At 36.7% G+C, this 27,998-nt stretch overlaps 1 long non-coding RNA gene across 1 annotated transcript in view; it reads right to left on the bottom strand.

The window, feature by feature from the left end:
- The window catches only part of LOC120776664, a 193,176-nt gene that overhangs the window by 138,805 nt on the left and 26,373 nt on the right, over positions 1-27,998 (bottom strand). Inside the window, exon 2 of the long non-coding RNA XR_005705450.1 lies at positions 11,547-11,596. This is a non-coding gene — a long non-coding RNA (uncharacterized LOC120776664). The remainder of the gene's footprint in view (positions 1-11,546; positions 11,597-27,998) is intronic.

The following is a 27,998-nucleotide window of genomic DNA, read 5'->3' as shown; positions in this document are numbered from 1 at the left end:
ACGAAGTGCATATTTTTATGACTAACTACCTTGGTGGTGCAATACTTCTGTTGCCCAAGTTGTGCTGACTTATCAATGGTGAGATAAACGTACTAGGGGTTAAGGGCTAAGACACATTAGTCAGCAAAACGGGACAAGGGAACAAACAAAAACTGATAATGATTAAGCAGCAATCGGTAAACTCATTCAGGCGCAAAAACGAAAGTGCAACAGCACAGCGACGACAGTGTGTTATTGTTTATTTGTTTATAAGAAGTTCACCGCCAAATTTCCAAGAAATCTCCAAATAAAATATTTTCACAGACCAATAAGTGTGTAGAGAGAATGAGAGTAAGTAAGGTGGTGATACATTCGGGCGAAATCGTGTTCAAGCTGCATACATACATACATACTTACATATGTGTGTGTGGGAAAACTCAAAATTCGATATTAGAAAATTCAAAGTTAACTATTCGAATTTTCGACTTTAGATATTTGAAAGTTCGAAGTTATGTATTCGAAATTTCGAAATAAGATATTCGAAGTTAAGGTATTCAACAAATATATATACCCATAAACAAGAAAATATGTTCGAAACCTTTAGATATTCGAAAATTTTTATTATTTTTTTTATTCGCATAACTATGTATGTATATGATGTTGATATCCTTTTCGGTCCGTGGGTTTCATATTTAACAACTTTTTAACTTCAGGTGTCGTTTATTATCTGAGCTATGTACTATATATACTTGTATGTACATACATATGTATGTATGTGTGTATTTATCTATTGTAACCTCGCTATGACGGGTTGTTGTTCCGAATGATCGAGATATAAATGTGAAGTTGTAGACCTTTTTTGCTATATTGAAAGTTATGTACTTATATATTGGAATATTCGAATCGAAAAATTCGAACTTAGAAATTTGAAAAATCGAACTTAGGTTTTCAAAAAAATCGAGGTTACATTCTTGAACTCATCTAGAAATAAAAATTAAATATCGAAATCGGAATTAAATATGCAAGAAATCGAACTAAAATATTAGGAAATTCGAAGCCGAGTATTCGAAAAGCCGAAAGTAAACTTACGAAAATTCAAACTTAGGTACTTCAAATCTAAAAATTAAATCAAACTCAGCCATTCGAAAAAATCGAAATTAAATTTTCGAAATTTCGAACCACGTTATTGAAATTTTGAACTAAGTCCCACGGAAATTAGAACTGTGATTAATAAATACACGAACTAAATTAAAATTCAAATATTAAAAATAAACTGAAACAAAACACGTGCTAGCCAACCTCTTATTACCGGATATTCGAAAAATCGAAATCAGATATACCAAAAATCAAACTCAGGTATTCGAAAAGTCGCAACTGCATATTCGAAACTTTCACATCAAATAATTAAAGATTCGAACTCGGGTATTCGAAATTGGAATTTTAAATATTCGAAAATTTTGAAGTAAGTCACATGGAAATTCGTGCTGAGATATTGGAAGTATGAAATAAGATTAACGAAAATTCGAACATAGCTAAACGAAAATTCGAACATCAATTTCGAAAATTCGAACATGCATTTCGAAAAATTAAAAGAAGTCATTTTTGCAATCGTTATAGAAGAAATTTTAAAAACTTCTTTCAGCAGAGTTAATCGCGGGTATAAAAACGAGTCTCCGCTTAATCTTGCTGACCGCGCTCTGGCGTTGTTCGATTGGACTTTCGCCTGCGACTTCACTTCTGCACAGATTTGGTTGTGTTATTTTTACCGAAAAAAAGAAACAAGAACAAAACCAAGCACACACAATGCTGCACCAGTGGGGAGTGTGAATAAAAAAGAACTGCAGACAAATGGACAAACCTAGGGTCGCACGTTTACTCGCAAACATAGAAGAAATGTGTGTGTTTGTCGGTATGTTCGTGTGCCGCACAATTCATTGAGCATTTCTTTGGTGGCGTGCGACGCATTCTAGCTCAAGCCTGTTGCTGCTGCGTGCATTTGTCCTTCTCAAAGGTAAGTCACCTCATTGACGGTTTATTGCTTTGTTTGCGGCTAGTCCTGATTCGTGGAAGTCGAAGGTTCATTGTCAAGTTCAACAGGCGGATCGGATGACGCACAAAAACAGCATAAGTGCATAACGCAGCCAGACACATGCATACACACCCATGAGGCATGCGACGCTTGTGTGATGTCCAGTGTCAGGGCGGCGGCGGCATTCGCGTCGGCGGTGGCAAATTCATTCATCTGGGAATCTTATTTGCACAGCATGTTGTTCTTGCTTGCTGTTGTTGTTGTTGTTGTTGCGCTTGTCAACGGTTGTTTTGCACGTCCGTACGTAGAAATGTCGAAAAAGAATGCCGCAAAATAAAAGATAGCGAGCGTGAGCGACTCGCTTGCATCCGGCCTAAGCAGCCACACTTGATTTGTTCTCGAGACCTTTACGTCGGAGCTACTTTGTCAGCTCAGATCGATTTTTTTTTGCTGTTTGTTTGCTTGGATATTTGTTTATTTTAGTTCATGGCTGCATTTTGCTTGCCAGTGTGTATTTAGGTAGAGCGAGATGATTAATATTTGTTGTTCGATTTAATTTTTGAGAATTTCGATAATGTTATTTGGCCTTGCAGTGGCGCAGTGAACTTGAGTTGAAGCAATGTTGCCACATAGTTTGATTTATGAATTTCATACGCAACGTGCTCAACTTTAGAAGTGCCAATCCGAACTGAACTGAAACTAAAATGGAAGCCTCCTCCGATAACTTGGCACATGCAAATGTGGATCCCGAACTTGGATCGGGTAAAGTGTTTCTGAGCTACATAACATGGCAACATAATCAACAGATTCTCTCTATAAGAGTACCTTACTTCCTGAAGAGCCTTTGAATTCAATGAGCCTTAAGAATAGTGTTCGATAATACTACATTTATTGCAGAACGCGCGTGTTAAACTGAGTTGTACAGCGGTGAAACCTTCCGGTCCTATCGTTGAACACAGTATAGTTTCGAAACCTATGATCGCTCTTAACTCGAAAGCGATAATTGCCGGATACCAAGCTTCGACTGTCTTGGTTTTCTTTCAGGAGCTGGAAAGGTTTCACGAAAATACCCGCGATTTTCAGCGTAAAGTCGATCAATAGCCTATTCTCATTTCTTTGAGATATTGACTACCGTAAAACATTTCAAATACAGTTAAAGAAGTGAATACCGAAAAGATCTAGCTTTCACCGTATAATCTTTATAAGCTCCATATCTTAGATAATGTAACCTCCGTGGGATTAATTCATAATCTTAAGGATCAACAAGCACAGTATTGGAGTGGCACTTGGAGGGTCCAGTCAATTAAAAAGAGGAAAACGATGTTTTTTTAGTTTTTTCGGGCTTCTCGAAGTCGTCAGGAGTTTCAGATGATTCCAACCTCTTTCGGTCCTTTTTCGGCGGCATTAAATGAATCGGTATATTTCAAATAGAAGGCCCCAACAGCCGTTATGTACATATATATTTAAATAGACAAGATATCTCAGAGTAGCCATAATGAGCTTTCCATACTCCAACAGCCTTAAAGATCAAATAATTTAGTCCAACTATTGAATTCTCAATGTGTTTCGACGCAACATATTTGAGCGCTTGCTTTTGAAGTACCATTGCCTTATAGCTATCTAAATCAAGATAGTGTCAGATATCTGAGATCAAGATAATGTTCATGCGGTAATAGTTTCAAAACCAAAAGAACTCCTCCTCCATTGTCCCAAATTATACAAATTAAGAAAATGTTCCGCATCCATCTTCTGGAACAGGTGCAGCGAGCCCGTTTGTGGCGGATTACAGACGCTCTGAGAACTACCTCAACAAAGGATCCGAAGATCATCATTAGATATCTGGTCAATACATATTCAAGTTCTCAAGTCTCTGGGCCATGTCCACAGCACATAGATTATCGACCGAAAAATGAAGATACATAGAATCTTAAACACAACGTTTTTCTTCGCCAATAGAAAAAATTCGACCAATGGTACTGTCATCGAACAGAAACAGGAGCAGACTTTTTCTTTAGCAATCCGTGCAGAATGCAGTCTCAAACTTAGTAAGATAATTCAGTTTTAAGACCGAAATTGTTGAAACCACAGGACAAATAGGCTTATGTTCTATCACATGAAGTCTCACTGCATTAGACTACATAAGAAAGCAATAATTAGACTTTCAGTAGGAAAACTCAGTGAGCATCAGCTGTGTTCTCAGCCATCTAGGAAATAGAAAGTCATACAGTTGGCTCTAGCTACCGGGTGAGAATGCCGTTCCCTTAAGCTGTTCCAGACTAGTATGTTCCTTCAAGGATTTCATGAAGCATGGAGTCTAGAAAAGTACCTTTGGAGTCTTGGAATATCACACTACAATGCAGGTTGATACATATCTAAAAGTAAGGAAGACGATCTAATCCATGAGCCGAGAGCCCAGAAATCTCACGGATCTCCGAGTATTGTAGTGTTGATGGCGAAAATGTCAAAAAACGCTTATATTCCTTGGTAAAAGGGAAATAAGAAAGATTCTAAGGACAAAGATACCAAATTTAAAAGCTTGATAAAATAAAATCGACACAACGAGAGGAGAATACTTCTTTAATGTCCGCATTTTGGCGGTTGGCACAGACGATGTCCACGCTTTACAATACTTTTACCTATGTATTACTTTTCAGAATATTGGAAGTCATCGTTGGTCCTTTTGTCTATTTCGATTCATCGATTTCGATCGGATTTTTTTATTATTCCTCTGATTCTCTCTACTTTTACTATTTTACCCACTCTACGCTTGGAACGCACTCTATCGATCAATCTCAATGCAAACAATTTAAAACACCTTCAAACATTTTCCCCCAATTGGCAACACCACTTTCGTGCAGACGTTATCAGTAGTCGTGGCAAATATGTTTGTTCAATTTATCGTCCGCTCATTACAAATAGCCATAAAATAAATAACAGATATAACGCCGGCGCAAAGCAGGATGTTCAAAATTCCAAAACTCCTAAAACGAAGCCACCAAGCGCTACCTGCTTGGCGTTCGCTGCAGTGAATGGTTTTTGTTGTGCCACCTTATTGCGTTGTTGTAGCTTCGCACAGGTCAATGAATGCATTTCAGCGTCGTCAGTGTCGCCCGCACATCAAAAAAACAAAAAGCAAAAATAAAAATAAATGAACAGGACAAATAAGCGAGTCTGGGGCAAACGGACCACGCACAGCCGAACTGTGAGCTCGTTCAAATCAACTCACATTAAACCGTTTAATGGCTCATTTGCCGCAATGGAATTCTTGGAAGGACTTTTTGCAGCCTTTTAAGTTGCTGCTAAAGCGAATGTTTGCCGCTCCCCGCGTTCCATTCATTCGGTGCAAATGTGTTGGAATGTTGTTGGTCTCTTTATGGAGGGATTAGTTATTTTCCAAGCGTGATAAATGGCAAACTGCACTTTGATTAAGAAGCGAATTTTTTACCTTATATGACGGTGATTTCTGGATGGCTCAACTTCATTTGCTAGCTGAATAAATGCTTGTCTTAGCATAAACTATATTCAGATCTTTGGATGAGTCCGAATTAGTGGTTTAAGATACCTTACAAAATCTTGTAAATCAGCTCGTCTCCTCAGTTCGTACCAATTTCTTCCTATTGCGATCCGTTTTTAGCTGTACATAAGAAAACAGCACAACCAATGCTTGAACTTTTACTCTTTCAGTCAACAAACACAGCTCGAACATTCTATAATTCTCGGATCTTAATCTTAAATGCAGCAGATATGGCGGAATCTTTTTTTATACTGACTTCCAGCGTTCTTATATTGGCTCTCTCTAAACCGTGCTTCTGATAAAGTTCATCAGTACGAAAAGTTTTATCTGTGTAACCTCGGAGACGTCGTCAGGTAACTTTCGAGCCATAGTTACGATTATTTTCCTATACAGAGCCTGTTTTCATAACTTGAGCCCAAAATCTGCCATTATTTATAACTCCGTCTAAACTATGGATCCACTGATTTTACCCAAGAGGAGTTCAAAACCACTTCCCGCTATGAAATATTCCTGCAGAGCAATGGTCCATTAGAATGTAACCTTTGATCATTAATACTTTGTTTGTTGTGTCTAAACGGCATCTAAAATTTTAACGGAGTGGTTTAAAACTGGTTTCAAACAATCTCAGATATGGGCGAGATAGGACTTTCTGTTTGTGAAAGGTTAGCTTGAATCGAAGAACTTAAGGTTTTCTTGATTTTTGACAGATCAAACAAGGAATAAAATTCACTACCGATAGGTCCATTTCGTATCCCGAAAGTGTACTGAGTTTTGACTGATTTAGCTATTTTTTCGTTCCCAAACCTTAACTATCAACCCCGCTAAACCCATCGTTCACAGAAGAAAGTGAACATTCCTATAGAAGACTAGAAAAGTATATGGAAATTTCGTTGCATGCTGTGGTTGTTGTTTTGGTTTCGCAGCGTGAGTATTCTGCCGAGTTGACATGTACTTGACCGGATAAGATTTTCGTGTCCGTTCCGAATTTGTAGACCCGAATGTCGTGGGACCCGACATGCTGTGGTTGTCTCTACTGGCTCAAAGGTTTCTTAATTCAGGAACAATAACAAATAATTCTTAATAAGTAGATGCGATGGTATTCCGTAGACGTTATAAGAAAAAACTGGAGAAGTGCCTTCTCAAAAATAGTCCCTTCTCAAATTTAAGAACTTCGAAACCTTAATTTACCACTTGCAACAAATAGTTCTACAACTAACATAACTTAAAGGAACTAAGACGATCTAATCCGTGAGCGAGCTCCCTCAAAACTCATGGATCCCCGAGATCTCACTGGTCACGGATTCGATCCTCTTCTTAAACATTTTCTCGATGAAGTAAGCATAATTTTCAACAGTGGAATGTCCTTAAGTAAACCAACCTCCCTTAGGACCATGTGACTCAAAATACGGCCTGCAGTTCAAAGACGTTACAAAGTCGCGAACTTCTCATCTTTCTTCTAAAATTCCAAGATTGTCAACAGACATTTCAAATTCCTGACTTTTTATCTCTCCGTCTAAATGCAAAATGACCAACCACACCACGAGTTCAAATGCGCTCTTTTACATTGCCGACAGGCCGTTTAGACACCAAGCCGCTTGAACTCTAACAATCGTGGATAATTTTACGAGCTCGTTAAAATTCTGAATTATGAAAAACAGTAGGATATTAAATGCATTTTATGTGTGTAATAACGAATGTATGTGGCTTTGTGTCCGTGCGCCAGGAAGCATTACGTGTAAAAATTGCCCAGCTGCAAAATATTATACAATTAATAATCTTCAAAGGGTATTTTATTGCGGTGACCTTTAACTACATGCATAGCCTCGGATCCGCATATGAGACCCTATTGTTGGGCGTGAAATAATCGGTTCTCAAAAGTTACTTGATCACATCGCCACACACTTGACGAGCGCCACACGATGCTGTGTGTTAACATCGCCGACTACAATGTTGCATTCTTTTATGACTTCTTTGTCTCATTTTTACGATGCTGTTTTCGCTTGATGTGTCGGATCGGCAATTTTCACTGCACCCCATGTTGGTGAGTTTTATGATTTTTTGGTCTCCATAAATGCTGTGCTGGAATGCGCTTGTGCGGAATTTATGACCACCTCTCGAACATACTCACTTGTTCTTACCGTTGTTGTTGTCATTTGCGGCATCTTCAGTCATTCCATAATTGTAGTGTGCCATCCATGAGACTTTAAGCGAATTTAACCAGTTCAAGAGAAGTATTGGAAGGGTTTCAAAGTTGGTGATACCAAGCAGCGGTACACAAACTGTAGATCGCTTCTTAAGATCGTTCTACAATGTTTATTCTAGAATGTGTTAGCTTTCGCCTAATCTCATCGACATACAAATGTGTTTTCACGGACTTTCTTGTTGATGAGTACATTATACCGCGATTAGGCTCAACTCTCCCTTTGCATTGCAGAGAGGCTATCCGAATATTATGCCAAGAGTAATTTTCTAGTTTCAAATGGCTTGTAACAGCAACATCAGAAAAAAAGGAAGAGTGTCCTACCGTCCAAATAGTTAATAAGTGAGAAAACCTGCGGAGTGTAGTGAAACCAAATCCATCTTCCCGACCAGAATGAAAAACGGTGTTTAACGACCGGTCTTAAACTAGGCTATAAGATATATGGACACCAGTTACTAATTTCCCATTTCCATTTCGAGAATCCCTACTTTTTTAAAGAAAAAACACAAAAACCTCAAATTTAATGGGAAATATTTATTATCATTCGAATGAACATTCTTTGGCATTTTTTTAAATATTTTTTTTTCTATTATTGGCCGCGGCAAAGTCTCAGATGGTCCATCCGCTGAGTCCAATATTCGATGGCCCGTTCGATATTTTCGGCTGGTAACTGGTGAGTGACACGCGTGATGTTTTGCGCCAGAGCCTGAATGGAAGCGGGATTGTCCGCAAAACATTCCCCACAGGAAAAAGTCGAACAGTGTGATATATAATAGTGTGATTGGTTGCCAATCGACCGGCCCAAAATGTGAAGTTATCTGCTTACCGAAAGGTTCTCTCAATAAATCTATTGATGGATGCGATGTGTGGGAAGTAGCGCAGTCTTGTTGAAACCAAATGTCGCCGAGATCACGAGCTTCAATTTCAGGAATCAAATAGTCGGTTATCATGGCGCGATAAAGATTGCCATTGAGGGTTACGTTTTCTTTGGCAACATTTTTGAAAAAATGTGGACCGAGGATTCAACCGGCCCACAAATCACACCAAACCGTTGTTTTTTCTGAATGAAGTGGCGGCCCTTGCATCTCTTCAGGTTGCTCTCGTTCCGAATGCGACAATCTTGCTTGTTTACATACCCATGGAGCCAGAAATGGGTGTCATCGCTGAACAAAATTTGCTCGAAAACGCGGATCTTCTTGGAACTTTTCAAGGGCCCATAAAGCGAAGCGATATTTCTTGGGAAGGTCGAGCGGCTTCAGTTCTTGCACAAACTGTATTTTGTATGCTTTGATTTTAAGATCTCGACTTAAAATGCGCCAAGCCGTTTCATACGAACGGCGCCGAGTCGACACACCATGGACTTTGTGTACACTTTCAGGTACGGCTGCTATATTTTTTTCATTTTCGGTCCAATATTATCCAATAATGAATGCTGGGTCTCAAGATGGGTGATGGTGTTGCGTATAGTACGCTCAGTAGGCCGATTACGTTGATCGTAAGTTGAGCATAGCGTGCGAAACACATTCTGTACAGAACGTGAGTTTTCGAAATAAAGTTGAACGATTTGTAAGCGTTATTCAGGCGTAATTCTTTCCATCATTAAATGCCGAACAATTCTGGCCAAAAATAACAAGACAGTTTGACACCACTCACGCGTGATCTGTCAAAAAAGGCTATTGAAAATAATAGCTCTACATGAATCACCCGTTATATCTACTGTCCTCCCTTGAATGATGTTGTTATAGACGAAGAGATGGAGTTGCCTCATGAACCCAATTCAGCAAATATGAATACTCTAGCAGACTGATATTCCACCTGATCAGGATCAAGCGTTGTCTTGTCCAAAAAATAGACTCATAACAAGCAATGAGACCAAGGTCGATAGTTCCTCACTTTTTGACATATTGAGAGCTATAGTTTTACGGTATACCATTAGGTTAGGTTATACGGCTGATGTCTCGGCACTCTGTGGTTCGATTGTCTTCTACTTTCTCTCATTCGACAAGTTGGTGACATAAAACTCGAGTCTGCGAGCCTTTGATTTTTGATCTGTGTGTCAAAAAGCAATTAGTGAAGCTCTTTGAGTCATTACAAACCTCATGCGAGTCGTCCATACACCTCTGTTAATGACGATAACATCGTAAAAAGTAAAGAAAACGTATGTGACAATCCTCGTGTTGATTGCTTACAGCGAGATAGCAGAGGATCTTATAATCTCTTTTGCAGCAACTAAGCACATTTCGGTTAATATTTTGTGTATGAAGTAAGGCAATGCTGGACTCATACTAAAACAATTGTTTGACAACATAAGTGAGAACTCTACATTCCTCTCAGCCATCATTACGAGACGTGGGTTTATGAATATAAGGCCGAAATAAATCAAAATTCTAGCAACTAGCGTTGCAGAAATGATCTGTAACCAAAATTCGCTGAAGGCATTTCAATAACAGATGAATTAGCCTGGCATTTTGATGACCTCTGAGATCTCTGATCTTAATACTTGTAGATCTAAGCTTCACTAATTTGTCACAGACCAGTGAGCTTGCGATCTTCAAAGGCGCTGAAGTTTCCAGTAGAATTCACTTTCAACAGTTGGAACCCTAGAAGATAACACAGTTTCGATAACGCAGCATCGAAATATATAATATATAGTATTTACGATTGAATATATCACTGATTTCAATGAAAACAGCCAAAATAACAGAAAAAAAGTATGAATTGAAAACCAAAAACAAAAAATCAAAACGGAATTCCATCAACAAGTATGGTAAAAGCCCACAAAGCGATCTATATCAAATTGTATTGAGTCAAAATGTAGGTCACTCAATTGAACATACCAAAAGTAATGGTATGTATCCATCAAAAGCGGAATTCCCGCAGGCCCCCCTCGGCGCAAAGTTACACACAACCGGGCAAATACCTCATCATCATTATTGGTAGCGGTACTTTTCATTGTTTCTACCCATATACATACATACATACATACAAAGGCACATATAATATACAGGTAGAAATGTAATAAGCAAGCTGAAGACAAACGAAAGAGAGAGGATGGAGGGTACAAGGGCAAACTTCCATTTGAGCGTTGAAATAATGTGAAAGTTACAATTATTTAGTTATACGGTACTCCAACATTCGGCGGCGCAATCGAGCGCGAAGGAGGTGTGCAATCGCAAAGTTCCCACCATAAGCTGTGGCTGGTGAGAGAGTAGCAGCGGTCTTTCGCCTTTTGCTTATGGGTTTTTTGGCAGAATTCTTCACAGTTCGACTGTTTGGCTGGCAATTCGTCTCACACACAACCATACACATACATATTGTATTTACAGTTCGTACATTTCACTTTGTTCCATTTTCCGGTGAAAATGCCGCACGATAACCGTAATGAGCGAAAAGTAAAATGTAAACGTCGAAATAAAAGCAAATATTTCAAATATTTTCCAAACTCACTCGCCACTCATTCAATCAGTACAACTCGGTACCTAACCGCTACCTACCTAAGTGACTAACTGACTGAACGCCTTTTTCTGGCGTTAGCTGCGCCGCTTCAAGGTTTAAATCTTAGCTTCGGTTCATAAACTGGTTTGCTTTTCTTGTCTCTTTGTTTTGCCAAAGTTTTCGGCTTTTTTCGCTTGTTTGTTTTGTCTTGCAGCGCGCTATTTTTTGACAGTTGTACCTTTACAAGCCACTACTGCGCCGCCTTTCATAACACGAAGTATTCTTCGCGTTTACTTTCTTTTGTTGTGGCGCAGTTTCGTGCTGTATTTCGCAATTTGTTCGTTTGTAAGAATTAAGTAAATATAATTTCGACGTTTTTGGGTACTTACCACTTTTGAATTAACACTACAGGCTGTTCCAATGCGCACCGTTTGAGGAGCTGTAACAGAAAGAGGTTAGGAAATTAATTAGAGGAGGATTATATAGATCTTATGAAGTATAAAATAAGGTATTCTTTTTAGAAAGGTGTAAGTATGTAACTTGGAGCATATTTTGAGGAAAAAAATAAGAAGGTGAAAATTATGGAACTCCTTAAAAAGCCAAGCATAACGAAAGATAGAATGTTCAATTATTTCACGTTCACACTCAAGAGTTCCTTTATTGAAGTCTTTCATAGCGTAGATGTTGAAGGAGATATTGTCAGATGAATATGCCTCTTGCCTTCCTAAATCCCTATCATAAAGTTAGAGCAAAAAGCAAAACTGCGCGTTTCTTTACCTAAGAAGCGAGCGTGGATCATGAGATAAGGCTTCCCCTATCGTTCCTTTAAGAATCATACTCAAAATTTCAACATCAATTTCAGGTATAGCTTTCCATAACGATTTTTTAAGCTTCCAGTTCTCTTACCGTTTTATTGAAGTCTTGTTCACCAAAGTAATATGGGATGAAACAATTTTGTCCGATCGCTCTAGATAATACGACCAAGAACAACCAAGGTGTTTTTGCCACCAGCGAAATCTTCATTTTTTTTTGAGCGCAGACACTGCTTTTCCTTTTCGCTGTTTGGAGCCAATTGGAGATTCCAAATGTAGCTATGTTCTTCTCCACCTAGTCTTTCCAATGACCTACTTTCTCTGCTTCCCCCCGCGGTTAGTGCGTAAAATACTCTCAGGGCTGGACTTCTTTCATCCATTCGTGAATGTCGTCGTATATCTCGTACGTGACGGTTGTTAACCTCATCGTTTCATGGAATTCGATACTCGCCATAGCCAATGCGCAAAGATCATAAATCTTCCGCAGAACCTTACTCTCGAGCACTCCTTAGGCCGACTCATCAGATGATGTCATTGTCAATGCCTCTACACCATATAGCAGGATGGGGATAATGAGTGACTTATAGCGTCTGGTATTTGTTCTTCGAAAGAGGACTTTACTTCTTAATTGCCTGCTCAGTCCGAAATAACTACTGTTAGCAAGAGTTCGGAGAGGTCCTTCCCGATCCTGAAGAGAAACAAAAAACCTACTGAGATTGCCAACGGTGCTATACGTCTGGCTATTGAACCAGTATAGAAAGTACGAAAGGCGAGAAAACGATAGAATCAGGGTGAAACGGAATGTCTTAAGGACATGCAGGATCGCCAGGTTATGAGCCAGGGCAGCGAAGAAAAAACATGCATACTTTTTGCTCACACGGTCTTGAAAAGACTACAAAACGGTTGTTAACTTAGTGACAGGTCACAACTCACTGACATCACATCGAAAGGGTCGAATTGGTAACGATGAGGCATGCACAAAATGCTAGGAAGTAGGCATGAGAGACAATGAAACATCCCTTGTGCTGCCGTACAACCTAACATAACCTAACTCAGATTGAATAATCTTTGATCATTTTTTTGGCGAACTAACATTGGATCGAATCCAAATGGGATGGTTGATCTACGAACTTTAAGTTCCATAAGCTATTACTTACTTACTACTGAGTCTCATTTTGGGTAACACTTTGAAAATTGAACAACTAATAACTTGCGCTTGAGAAGAAAGTCAAATTATCGTTAGTTCCTCAAGAATTTAAAGCTGCAAAACTATGTTTAAAGCAGGTTATGGAGTTTAGTTAAAAGCAAATGTGATGAATTTGTCAAAAGAAGATAAAAATTGGTTTCAACATGAGTGTAAACAGCTTAAGACATTTCGGTCCAGATTTAACTACATAAGCTGGAAAAAAACCTCAAAAAGCTCACGAATCGAGTTTCGTGGCTATCTCTTAAGAGTTACCTACTCATAATAGCAAACATATAATAAAGAGTTCTTCACTTTGCTCTTTGCATACCGATTTTAACTTCAGCAATGTCATGCTTCAAGCTATTGGAGGATGCCGAGCAAGCGTCAGAGTCTTGCACTCAATATCTCTTCTTTACACAGATCCAATCATCTTAGTAATGATCCAATACAGCGATTGTCAGCTATTAAGCTCGGCTCCCACATCCAATGACAGTATATGAATAAAATCAAAAGATAGATACTTCGAGCCAACATGGAAGTATGGAGCGCTGAGAGTCTGCCATCGTCTACATATGTGAATCGAAGAAATGAAAGAGGCAAAAAAAAGCTTTTTTCTCATTAAGAGCGTGTCTCTTAATATAACATTTTCAAATATATTTTTGCTTCTAGCAGCCTTTTAGTCCTTTAAATACTGCAATGTTTAATAGAACACTCCATTTGCTACGAAAAAGTAGTAGAAGCTCGGTTAAAAAAAGGTTTAATATAAGTTTGTTTGCCTTCCCTGTAATTCTCTCTCTCCTGAGTCTAGGGAATATTCTTTCGAAAGTTTTTTTCAAAAGTTATTTACATTGTTTCATGCCTGTCTGCACTTTTTCATATACCTACATAGACAAGTACATGGGGACAGCGAGTGTCAAGTAACTTTTATGACAGGCTTGCATTAGCACATTAGTGGTAAGCGCCCTCCCACCATCTCAAATTTTGTACTTTTCAACAATAGAATAGGTTTACAGTTTTTTTTCGCAGCTAACTTTACATGCGAGTACACAAATCCATACATATATGATTTGTACATATATACATTTGTGTATGTATATATTTATTCATATGAAACTCATTCATATCTACTTCAAACCTTTATCAAGTGGGCACACCACGGAAATTTAATATTTTTCTGAGCCTAAAAATCGCTATTAATATTTATATAAACACATATGCCGTTAATTAGGAACATAAGTGTGAGCAAGTACTAACCATTACTTTTCTAATTACTTTTCCGCCCTTCATCAACTGTCTTCATATAACTTTTCTCTAAGCATCTTCCCTGCATTAATCATATGTATGTGGCTGCCTCACGTGGGTAAATTAAGGGTTTACATCAACACAAAAGGCTTGGGGCATAGTGACTTTTTCTTACTAGCGCCTAAATTAGACTAATATACACATAGTATAAGCTAAAAAGTAGTCTAATTAATGTCGCACTCGTCGCTAAGTGTACTCAAAAAGTATCGAATAACTTCGGTCGACAGTAATGGGACGGAAGTTTACACAAAGTTGACGATTTTGTTACCGAAAGCAGTTCATTACAAGCTGAGTAAATATAATATGTTTGAGATGACAAAATAAATTTTAATTGTGATAAAAATGTCCCTATAGTAACTATATTATGTATTGTCTCTCAGGAGCGTAGTAAAATATTTTTGGTATGCAATTTGGTCGACTTCCCAGCCGACCCCAGTACTATTATTAATATTAGCTAGCACAATCTCTAAAAATTTCCACTGACTGTCCATTAGTTAGACTTGACTTTACTCGGTGTTTCAATGTTGTAGATAAAGAAGGCATAAGTCGCCTTCATCACTCTTTGCTCGATATTTGGCTTTCATGAGCGCTTCCCATCCATGATAAGCCCCAAATTGTACATACTTCACTCTGTCCACTTGTTCGAGAATAGAACGTGCCAACGTGGGCGAGCAACATCAGCGATTTTGAAACAAACGATATGTTTATTTGTAGTATGTCTTGACATCATCGCACAGGAGCTTGCGACTCAACAACTTCTCAGCCATCTTAAAATATATGAAAAACTTTCATGCCGCTTTTTTCAACGAAAACGTAGAGGAGTAGATTTGAAAGAGTCTGCCGATTGCTGATCGGTGCGAAAAATGCTATTTCTTTGCTTGACCGAGAAGCTAACATTGTCCTGTAGTAATCGTATTTGAATTATAAATACGTTGACAATAGAATATCCATTAAGAAGCATATGAAGCGATTTATTTTTTAGCTGCTTATTGTCTATGGTTAATTGGTTAGTTGAAAAGAGAAGGAAGGTATTCAGAGAGCTAATGTGCCAACGTTTCATCATCTTCCACGCATGCTCTGCAATACTTTCGTCTATTTTCTGAACACGAGATCTTAAAGGAAGGTGCCTTTAACCCTAACAACGTTACTAAGCTTTTTGGTCTTTTCACCATCAACACCACCCCAAAGTACATTTGTGATATACTAGTGAACCAACAGCTGATGTGTTCCTCTGGGGTCCACTGCTTGAAACAATCCTCGAAGGAACTGAAGGGTCTTCGGCAGCTTAGGGGAATTATGTTACTGGCTGCAAACATTTCGAGCTGAAAGACTGAATTGTAGTCATTTATTGTAATAATCATCGAGGCTGAGTTGATTTGTTGCACAACTCTTTTTCTACCCAAAGAGGGGCTCATTTGTCGAAAATGCCGATATCGGACTACTACGTACATTATATAGCTGTCATGTAAACAAATCTTGTTCATGTAGGGAAAGCTTGTTTTATTTGACAAGATATCTTTTTGAAATAAGGCATAGATTATTATCGAAGCCAACGTAACAATCTCCGAACAAATTTTTCAGAGCGGAAATTATTTTATCTTTAGAATCTCGGTCCTACCCACTCAGAAGACATCACTGAGGTGATTACCGAGGTTGATCTTTTGGAAAGCGAAATTACCTCAGATGAATCGTCGCGGCAACTCGAAGCTCGAAATTAGACATATCAAGTAAATGATTTTTTAACAAGAGTTGTTGCCTTTGTGGGGAATTTCGAATCTTTCTATGCACTTTTGGAATAAGAACTTTTCTAATAAGACTCTTGTTGTTTGTTTGCAGTCTATTCAAAGCTAAGCCTTTACCAGCTGTTTGTTCGAAGTTACTTTAAAGATGATCCTGAATTTTTTTAGTTTTCAAAGTCGATAAGATATTAGATCCTTTTGCTTTTCGAAATCAGTTTAGTCCTCGTACCTAAATCACTGATTAAAGATAGTCTGGATCTTGTAGCTTTTTGAGTTCAATTCAAAATAGAACCCTGATACTATAAATTATTCAAAGTTGATTTAAACAGGTTCTAGAACCTAAAGTTGTTCATAAATCCTTTGACCCCATTCCTTGATCTTAATTAATACTTAAAAATTAATCAAGACGCCAAATATGAAAGATAACAGATTTGAATCTATACTTGCTACAAAATTACCACGCTCATGAACCGCCGCTAAAAATTCAGCAAAATTACAGAAAAGAAACACTATTGCAAGTAGAAGACCGCCAAAAAGCCAAAACAACGCATGAACGACTTTGACGGCGCTACAAAAGACGTTGAACCCGATATTGCGTATGAAAAATAGAACATACAAAAGTAGAGTAAGAACAAGAGCATAACGTACGCCACAGAAGATCGAGCCTCCACAACTCAACGCGAGCTCGGCTGGCGTAAGCGCTGTGCGCAGTTTGTGGGTCAACAAGTACTAGCATAGCTTCTAGGTTCGCAAGTAGAACAACAACACACATAGCAAACAGCTATAGCTTGATATAAATATATATAAGCGACCTCAAGTTTCTGAATAACATACTTACAAATAAAGTTCATACACCTTAATTCGACTGCAAGAGGAGCGAGGGGAAGATTTGTGTGCGTGACGACGAGGAAGACACGTGGATCGTAAAATGGTCAACGCCACCGGCAAGTGTCAATGACAATGGGAACGCTACAATTACAACGCGACATGCACAACAACCACAAGAAATTTACCTTTTTTGACAACAACAACAAGAAATTTACTTTTTTTGACAACAACAAAAACATATTTTGAGGGTTTTTTTTTTGGTAATAACAAACAATAATTGGATTTTTTTTACAACAACAATTCTTTTTACAACAAAAAAACATTTTTGCTTACAACAACAATAACAAACAACAAATGAATTTTTTACAACAATTTTTTTGACAAAAATAAAAAACTTTTTTTACAACAACAAAGTTTTTTTTACAACAAACACATTTTTTACAACAACAACCATTGTAACTTGTTAACAACAACAACAATGAATCGTATTAAAAGTAAGAAAAAAGTCACAGCCCAAAACTACTTGCAGATGTATGTACATATATGTGTATGTACTTAGTATGTATGTATGTTATAGCGATAAAAATAAAAGTGCTGAGGTGTAATAAAACTAAGCATATAAATTTCAGCATTTTGAAGAAGTTGATATGTGCCACATGTGTGTGTGTGTGTGTAAGTGTGACTTAATTTGAACTCGTAAATTGTGGCTTCCCAACGTGACTTAGACCACGTAGTCCACTCCAAAGGTAGTTAAACGCAAGTACACAGTTATATATGTACATACATACCTACATACATATGTACATACCTACATACAAACATCCGAACACCTATTTCTATATATCCGCTCTACCGTCCTTTCGGCCACCCCCAGCGTCGCCAAATTCGCGGTTTATCACTGCTGTCCGCCGCCGTTGTCGTCGCCGCTGCGGTTGTGGGTCTAAGCTGGGCGCTGTGCTTTGCGGTTAACGACCAAGCCACGTGTGAGCCAAATTTGGCCAACAGTAACAGCATTAGAAACCGGAAACTATCGATGTGAAACTGTATATAAAGTGTAATGTAGTACACCGGCGGACGGCGGCGGGTGATGAAAGAAAGAAGTCGTATTGTAATGACTTTCACACTTTGGGCCAACCCACTGTGCAAATTATAGTTCCGAAATTCAATGCAAGGTGGGAAGACCCGCTGAATGAAAGCTGGTGTTGTGTAAATGAAAAGACGAATCTACCGAATGTGTATGTACAGTTATAAATTGGTTATACTGCAATTAATAAATACGGAACGAAATTAATTTGGAAATGAAAATTAATAATAATTGTTAATGCCACACAGATGGAGCTTCTCACCACAGCGCGGTGTTAATTTTAATTAGCGGAAGTTTAAAAAGTGTTCACATTTCCCATTACTTTTTCAACACAGTGTATTCGTTTGCTGCCTACCGACTTACGACGTGAAGATAATTGCTATATAATAAAATTTTTAAACGATATTGGAAATCTTGTAATGTTAAACAGCTTAAATCCAATTTAGATGGATGAGCTTTAAAACTCTGAAAGCTTTGGAGGCTCGGAAAGCTTCCGAGTTGAATTTTTTTACGGCTATTTGCGTTAGGATAAAGAATTTCGTGTGTTTAGTTCTCCAAATAGTAGAGTTTTGAGATAATATGGTCTGAAGCTCAATCGATTTAGGTTATGCTTATGAAGACGGAAGCTAGACGCATTTGCAGACACAAAAGGGAGAGGCCGAAATGCGTAAATACGAAGATCATCAAAAGCTGGCCGATAAGGCTAATACTCGAAAATTCTACGAAAAAATGCAGCGTCTAACACAAGGTTTCAAAACCGGAACATACTCTTGTAGAATTCCGAGATGATCTAGTGACTTATCTCCAAAGCATACTGAAATTATGGAGGGAACACTTCTCCAGTCTGCTGAATGGCAGTGAAAGCATAACACCAGGAGACGTTGAACCCGATTCCCCAATCGATGACGATGGAGCAGACGTTCCACTGCCCGACCATGAAGAAATTCGATTAGCAGCCGATGGATTTCCGGCCGAGCTATTCAAATACGGCGGTGAAGAGCTGATAATGAGCATGCATCAGCTTCAGCTTCTTCGTAGAATATGGACGGACGAAAGCTTGCCCAACGATTGGAGTTTAAGTCTGGTCTACCCAATCCACGAAAAGGAGACCCCACAATCTGCGCCAACTACCGTAGCATAAGCCTTCTCCACATCGCATGTAAGGTTCTATCAAGCGCACTTTGTGAAAGATTAAAGCCCACCGTCGACAAACTGATTGACAAACTGATTTACAATCGGCCAGATTTTCACCATGCGCCAAAGATTCGTGAAAGCAAGATCGACACACATCATTGATTTTAAAGCCGCCTTAAACAGCACCAAAGGCATTGCCTCTATGTCGCTTTGTCTGAACTTGGTATCCCTGTAAAGCTAATACGGCTGTGTAAACTGACTTTCAGTCAGTCTTTGTATATCTCGGGATCAGTATAAATTCCATCAATAATCAAAGCCTCGAGATCAAACGCAATATAACTCTTGCTAATAAGTGCATCTTGGGATCGGATTTAAAAGCAGATCTTTGACTCGGCTCACTCACTCGACAAATAAAAGTTACACTCTTTAAATCTCTCATTATTCACGTCCTATTATACGGCGCAGAAACGTGGACACAGACGACCCGAGATGAGAAAGCAAGTGGAATTTTGACGCGAACTGTTCTTCGCAAGATCTTTGGAGCCGTAGTCTTGAGCGATGAGTATCGAAGAAGATGGAACTACGAACTGAATTAGCTACACGGCGACATGGATATACTTAGTTAAACAAATTCAACTCGTTTTTGCTCCAGCAAAAAGATCCTTCAACCCACGGGTGGACAACGGAAGCAAGGGCGCCTACGCATCTGATGGAAGGACCAAGTGAATGGCGACCTGTCTGCAGTTGCGATGTGCAACTGGCGTGACCTCACAAAGGATAGAGGAACTGGCGAAGTTTAGTGCACTCGGCCTAGACCGACTCACTATTGTAATGCCAAAGAAGACGAAGTCTGATGAGTGCGAATTCTGCCATAGTAAATACCTCTTATATCACATCAGACACAGAGTAACTGTTTCTTAAAAGATCGTGGATTCAAACCCGGCATGGTTTATGGAGAAATCTTTATTATCGCAAGCACTACAATGCTTAATTAAAGTTTACATACACTTGTTATTAGCCTCGGCTGAGATGGCCTTCAGTATCTTTTAGGTTTTTTCGATACCGTCTCACTTTCGGAATGCAATTTGTTAGATTCTTAGATCGACTCGACGTCTAATTGGTAATTCAACGTCTCGTCAACAGTAATGTTGTCTTTAATAAGAGTAAGGTCCTCAACTACTTTGTGAAGCATCTCTTTGTGACATCTACACAACGTTTTTTGGAAAAGAATCAGATATTTTAGTATCAGTGTAGTATTGACTCGCTTCATACCCATAATTTTAACCCAAATGTATTGAGTCGATCTATAAGAATTTGTGAGATCCTCTGCTATTACTCTGATGCTAAAACAACTATTTTAAAACGACAATATAAATTAAGTTAATTATGAATATCGCAGTAAAGTAGAGGTCAGAGATCAATTGTAAATTCCAGTGGACGTCTAAAAGTGGTTCTTACTGACAAAAACGTCAAAAAGTCAACAAAAGTAGTTTCGGATGACCCTAAAGTGTTAATAGTCAAGTCATTATAGTAAGTTCACCTCGGAATTCGAAATACCCATTTATATGTCTGTTAATAATTGTACATTGACACCCCTTGATACCCTACCATATGTAGGTTTTGAGACAACTTTAGGGTGTCAATATACAAGTATTTGCAGACATATATGTAAATGGGTATATCGAATTCCGAGATTCTTACCTAATTCAAGCTTAAATGACTGGACTATAATGATTCGACGAGTTAATGATTCGAAGCAGTGTTTCGAGATGTTCAAGCATAATAAACACGAGTTGAGTTTTTGCGTCGATATATGACAATGAATTAAATATGGCTCCATCGTCTCATTCTGAAGTCCAATCGACAGTCAACCGTGTGGAGTGCACACCATGAACTCGCTCCAAAGCATGGAAAACATTTGGCTGGCAAGGTTATGGGGTCTGTATGTTCGGATGTGCATGGAATACTTTTGATTGACTATCTTGAAAAAGGAAAGACCAACAAAGGTACTGTTACATAGCGTTAGTTAACCGTTTCTAAGACGAAATCTCTGAAAAACGGCCGCATTTGAAGAAAAAGATAGTGCTGATTCACCAAGGCAATGGCACAGTCTCACAAATCCGTGAGAGATTGCTCGCTGGAAAGAAATTTTCGTCAAATGAGGGGGTGATCGCCAAAACTGAGACATACATATTTTAAAACAAAAGGCAAATCGTAGTACGAACAGTATGTAAGTATATCGAAAAGTGAAAAGTGACAAACAAATTTATTTTACTATTGTAGGCTGGGGACTTTGAAAACAGATGATAGAAATTTCAGTGCGCCAAAATTATAATTAAACCACAATGAGTACATTTCAAAATGTTGTCCATCCGTTTCTATTTTAGGTATTTCATATTACAAAAAAACAAAAATAAAATTCAAACGAAAACAAGCGCTTTCGTTTCGAAAATAACGCAACTTATCGTAACTTGGCAGCAAAACTGAATTGTAAACACGTATTTGACTTCTTGGAAATCACATTTTGAGCGAAACGTATTTTTCAATTTTCCACAGAATTGATTGCAAAAAAGTATTATTTATTATTTAAACCGGCATGCTTGTTGTTGTTGATAAAAATAATGTCGCTTTTGGTGGAAGTTTCGTCGAAAGCTTCAATAAATTATGCGGCCGCCATAAAGCATTCGCTTGTGCACACAAACACACATACATACATACATTCATAAGTACATACCGACATATGCCGGGAATTCCCGAGTTGATTGGCATGCAAAGTAGTAAACAAGTTGTAGCAAAAACAACAATGCGAGAGGTTAGTTTTATGTCGACTCAGTGCACTCTGTGGACGCTATGCAAATGCAGTGATGAATATGGTGTATGAGTGTGTGTGTGTTTGTGATTTGTTTATAAATAGAAATGTATTTTAGTTTTGACAGAAATGTTGATATTTGAAACGCGAGCGATTTTAATGGCAGAAAACTAAATTTATGAAAAATACCGAGTTTTCAGCATAAAATATTTTTGGTAATTTTTTCAAGCGAAATAAAATTTTGATTTAAAAATTTTAACGCCAATCGAGCGTATATGCGAGTTCAAGACCACGAAAACAACTAAATTTTCGTAGAAAACGTTTTGGGAGAAAATCCATGGAATTAGAATTATTGTTTTAAATCAGCTGGCAACACTGTAATAATTATATTGTACCCTTCAAGGCAACTGTCGGTTAAATAACAGGTTAACTACCCCACAGCGCTACCAAAAACTTGTCATATGTACATACATACATTTATATGATATATACTTACATATGTATATCCATTCTTAACACAAAGGCCTTATGACCCATCTATCGGTTAAATCACTGGTTACCCACCCAACAGTGCTACCAAAAACTTGTCATATGTTCTTTTTTTACATAGCCATCAATAATCATTCCTTTTATCTCTCAATGTTCTCTCAGAGAATATTGATAGCTCCTAAAGCCATAGATATGGGTTAGGTTTTACAGTGCAGCTGTCACGCCTTACATAGTCCTACCTTAGTAAAGCCAGATGAAAGCAGATGTTAATATGAGCTCAATTATTCGTCCTACAGAACGTCGACGCTTTTTCGTCTTAATATTTAATTGTAATTCATCTAATCTATTGATCTTCAAAGTTTCTGTATATACAAGAGGTTCTAGATAAGGCTGAACAGAAGTAGTTGGAAAAGGTGTTTCGATGTCTTTATCTTTCCTACTTCCCTGCACTTTTTGCATATTTCGTTTTTTACTTACATACATATGCATACCCAACCGGCTCGCATGTGATGCTGGTACGTTGTGGCCTGGAACGCAGTATATGGTATGTATAAGCAGTCGCTTTCTGGTAGTCACCACATCTGCTGCTTTCCTGCTTCTAAGGACATTCTCTGACGTAAACCGATATGAAATTATTGTCCTAACTGCAGCCTGACTTTCGACGTAAAATCAGTACAATATTGTTTATGTTGTTTCCTGCGTTATTAGCTGTCTCAGCCACATTCGTGACCGCAAATATTTCCAACTGGAAGAGACTTACAGTATGGAGGAAGCTTCCGGTCTCCATTCCATTTGCCATTTTTGGTTCGTCAGTATAAATGCTTTGATGGCAACCCCTATCTGGGCTGCTTCCATAGATACAACCTAATGTGATCCTCAGTTTATAGCCACAGAGAAAGTAAGGATCTCCAATGGTTATTATGGAAAATTTAGCCAATTATAAAAACAATTCATTGAAACTAAGAAGATAAGAAGATCTTTTTTTTAGATATTAGACAAGACTGGTACAGAGATTTTGATTAAGGAATCAAAGTCTTTAAGACGAACGATTAGACTAGATAACGATCTCTGTTAAGAGTATAATTGTTAATGTAAAGATGCTGCTTCAAAATTGTGGGGAAGAGAATTATGTTAAAGGCAGCTTAAAAGTGGTGGGTTAGGCAAGTTTCATGATAAAAACGCCGTTCCCACGGTAGTCGGCTTTACGTAACCGGAACGGACCCAGATTTTTATCCGATCAAGGACCGTCAAATCGGCAGAACTACAACAACGATAACAACCGTTAAAGGCGCAATGGTCGTTCCACCATCTGATCAAATTTGACCAGGACTGGTCCACATAAGTCGCTCAAATGAACTTTAAAAAAAAAATTAGAAAAAAAAACTAAATGATGGATTTGCTTACAATTTTATATTTTCAATGGAATCACGGCTTTGGGATCATGGAATATATTATGAAAGTGTTTCGGGAAGTTTTCTTTATGGGGAACACAACTATTTGAGGAACACGAAGTCAGTTCAGTGTAGGTCGTAAAGTCATTGAAAACTTGCCTCATGAGTTTCGTACATACGACTCTGTTAATGACGAAAACATCGAAAAACTTAAAGAATCAGTGCTTGAAAATCATAGTGTTGGCAGCAGAGAGAAAGCAGAGGATTTGAGGATCATTTTTGTATCGACTGAACAAATTTTGGTTAATGTTATCGGTATGAAGTATGCCAATGCTCGACTCGTGCCAAAATAGCTGAATTTTTGGAAGAACGACTCTCCTATCTTCATTAAAATAGAATTACTAAGCTAAAATATAGACCACAGATAGGTAAGTAATGTAGTAATATAATGCCTTAGCTACGAAGCTTGTATTTTACTAGCGTAAGTATAAGTAAAATTTATCCACAAATTGACTGAATTCATTAGCTTTGCCTCTCAGTCTCCTTCCTTTTGAATTTTCTGCATTTATCAATTGGAATTTCACTCGTTGCACAAACACTGCAACACCAACAGAACAACAATAACAATAGCATTAAGCTGTCATGCACAGTAGAGACGTTGGCGTGACCAGCTGGCAACCATTCACTTCGGCCAAGCGGCGATGCGCGGATGACGCGGGTGGATGGCGATGCGAGTACGGATCGTTGCCATTCATGAAAACGATGGCGAACACTACAAACAACAATAATGTGCATAAGCCACAACAAGCGCTTGCAAGCGCACTTGGCAGTTTAAATGAAAGCAAAGCCACCATTCAATGAGTGTACGTGCCCCGCTTTAAGTGATCGCTTGGTGGTGGCGGTGAGGGCGCTAGTGGATTTGGGCGTGGGTGCATGGTGGGGTGCGAGTGCCATGCATCGGGAGTATTGTCTGCTGAAAGCTATTGTTATTTTTATTACTACTGCTGATCGCTATACATACATACATATGTACAGAAAATGTATATGTACATACATACATATATGTTTGTGTGTATATAAACGTGTATCCATGAGTAAGGTTTATTGTAGGAAAGTGCAAAAATTCCGCTCACGCCCCAACATTCCTTCACTCCATCGTCGATCAGTGATTATCGCATTTTTACAAATTTTCATAGGTATTGTTATTGTACTGTTTGTTGTATGTAAGTAGCTATATACCTATTAATGTGCAATTATGTTTTTTGTTGCTAGTAAATTGTTAAAAATATTTTTAATAATAAAAAAATTTTATAGTTAATTATTTAAAACCTTAAAATTAGTAAAAATTCTAAGAAAAAAATTCTCATAAGTTTCATTCAATTAATTTTTCACTAGTTAGTTTTTAATTAAATGTTAAATTATTAAATCATTAAATTTTAATTTAATTTAGTTTACAAATTATTAACTGAAAATTAGTTAAATAAATAATTTTGAGTACTATAATAATTAGTTTAATTATTTTTAATCATTAATTTATCCGAATTGAATTACTAAGTAACTTATAATTAAATTTAATTTAATTATTAATTAACTAATTTTCTTTAATTTTTTTATTTATTAAAAATAATTTTCATAAAATTAATTCAATTAATTTATATTAAATTATTCATTAATTAGTTTTGTATTAAATGTTTAATTATAAAAACACTAAATTTTAATTTAATTTAGTTTACTAAATTTTGAGTATTTTAATAAAAAAATTTATAAATTAATTTAATTACTTTTAATTAAGGGAATTGAATTATTAATAAACTTAACTACTAATTAAAAATATTTTCATTATTAATTAACTAAATTTCCTTAATGTTTTTAATTAACATTTAATTTTTTCAATTATTTAAAAAAATTTTCATAAAATTAATTCAATTAATTTATATTAAATTATTCATTAATTAGTTTTGTTTAAATGTTGAATTATAAAAACACTAAATTTTAATTTAATTTAGTTTACTAAATTTTGAGTATTTTAATAAAAAATTTCAAAAATTAATTTAATTACTTTTAATTAACGGAATGGAATTATTAATACACTTATTAACTTATTAATTAAAACTATTTTGAATTATTAATTAACTAAATTTCCTTAATGTTTTTAATTAACATTTAATTTTTTCAATTATTTAAAAATGATTTTCATAAATTTAATTAAATTAATTTATTTTAAATTATTTATTAATTAGCTTTTTATTAAATGTTTAATTGTGATATGATTAAATTTTAATTTAATTTAGTTTACTAATTTTTGAGCATTTTAATAAAAAATTTCATAAATTAATTTAATTACTTTTAATTAACGGAATTGAATTATTAATAAACTTATTAACTTATAAATTAAAACTATTTTGAATTATTAATTAACTAAATTTCCTCAATGTTTTTAATTAACATTTAATTTTTTAAATTATTTAAAAATGATTTTCATAAATTTAATTCAATGAATTTATTTTTAATTAATTGTTTAATAAATGTTTAATTATAAAATAATTTAATTTCAGTTTACTTAATTTTAAATAAAATTTAAAAAATTAAACAATTTTGATTATACAATTTTGAGTATTTTAATATTTAATTTAATTATTTTTAATTAATAATTAACCGATTTTAATTACTAATTAATTTAAAAAATAAATCAAATTATCAATTTTAATTAACGAATTTTATTTAATTTTTTAATTAAAATTACAATTTTTTATTAATTAATAAATTATTCAGCATATGCGGTTCTTAACATTTGCTTTGCATCAATATTGGCTTACAGCCACGCCTACACCTCAGATTTTCTCACTTTACTATAGAGAAATCAAACCATATAGTACATATGTATGTATTTATCGAAATAAACTTTAAAACAAATGGGTCTTCGAATGTGTGAGAAGTGTTATTTAATATTATCGGAAATTGAATATCTTTTCAAACTGTTGATAAAAATTGGAGACCCACGTTCTACATGCATACTTAGCTCATTTCTTTAAGCATCTTAATGACAGATAATAATTTACTATGTAGTTCAGTACGTCCCCAAACCGATATTTATCTTTTATTGTGATTATTTTGGACCCTTGAAAATAGTTAGGGTTTCTTGGTATTCAAATTTTCAGAATACCCTAAATTATGAGAAAATAACTCAAGAAGGTAGATCATTTCAACGCGTATTCATTTGTCTTCTTTACAGTAACTGGAAATATTCATCTCGGCCAAAAAATGGAATTAGATTGCGAGTATTTTTGCGCGATCAGGTTTAACAGAGTTCATCGCTGATTAACTCAGCAACAAAGCATCCACGAACTAAATTTAGTTTTCGGCGATGTAACTCCATCAAGGGCCAGTGTTTATTGGTGGTATGGTGAGTTCAATCGAGGTCGTTAATCAGTCCTGGACGGATTTTGTGAAGGTCGTCCAAAACGAGTGTAAAAAATATTTACTCACGTTGGAGCCTTCACAATTTGTCGATCCAATTGCATATTTCAGCACTCCAAACTTCAATTAGATAAGTCATCCACTATAAAGTCCTCTGCCGAGGCGGTTGATGCGGCATGTTTTGGAGATACCGCATTCAGAGTTGCAAAAGGTGTTCGAAAACTGGTACAAACGCATGCAAATGTGTAGAGGTTTTATTGGAGAATATTCGTTTCAACTCTCTAATCCCGAAATATAAAAGGTACCTACGTCTAATGCATATATCAGTAACTTAACCAAACAAGCCTAATATAATTCGATGATAAAAATTCTGATATCCAAGAATAAGAGAGACAAGGTTGCATGGAACTGTCAAATAATTGTAAACAAAGCCTTTTACGTAGTGTCTTTACACCAAAAGTGATTGTTTTTAAAAAGCAATACATTTACCGCTAGTTCCGAGGAGCAGTTTCTATCAGGGATGTGAGCATTCAGTCCAACAGCAGAGCATTTTTCATTATCAGATCGCTTGGGTGTCTGATCATAGCAGATCCGCTTGAAACTGCGTAGTCGATGAGGTAGCAAGAGAGGCACCCATACCCCACTCGCAT

This window comes from Bactrocera tryoni, chromosome 5 (genome assembly GCF_016617805.1).
Source record: "Bactrocera tryoni isolate S06 chromosome 5, CSIRO_BtryS06_freeze2, whole genome shotgun sequence".
Lineage (NCBI taxonomy): Eukaryota > Metazoa > Arthropoda > Insecta > Diptera > Tephritidae > Bactrocera > Bactrocera tryoni.
This window is presented reverse-complemented; position numbering and strand designations above follow the sequence as displayed.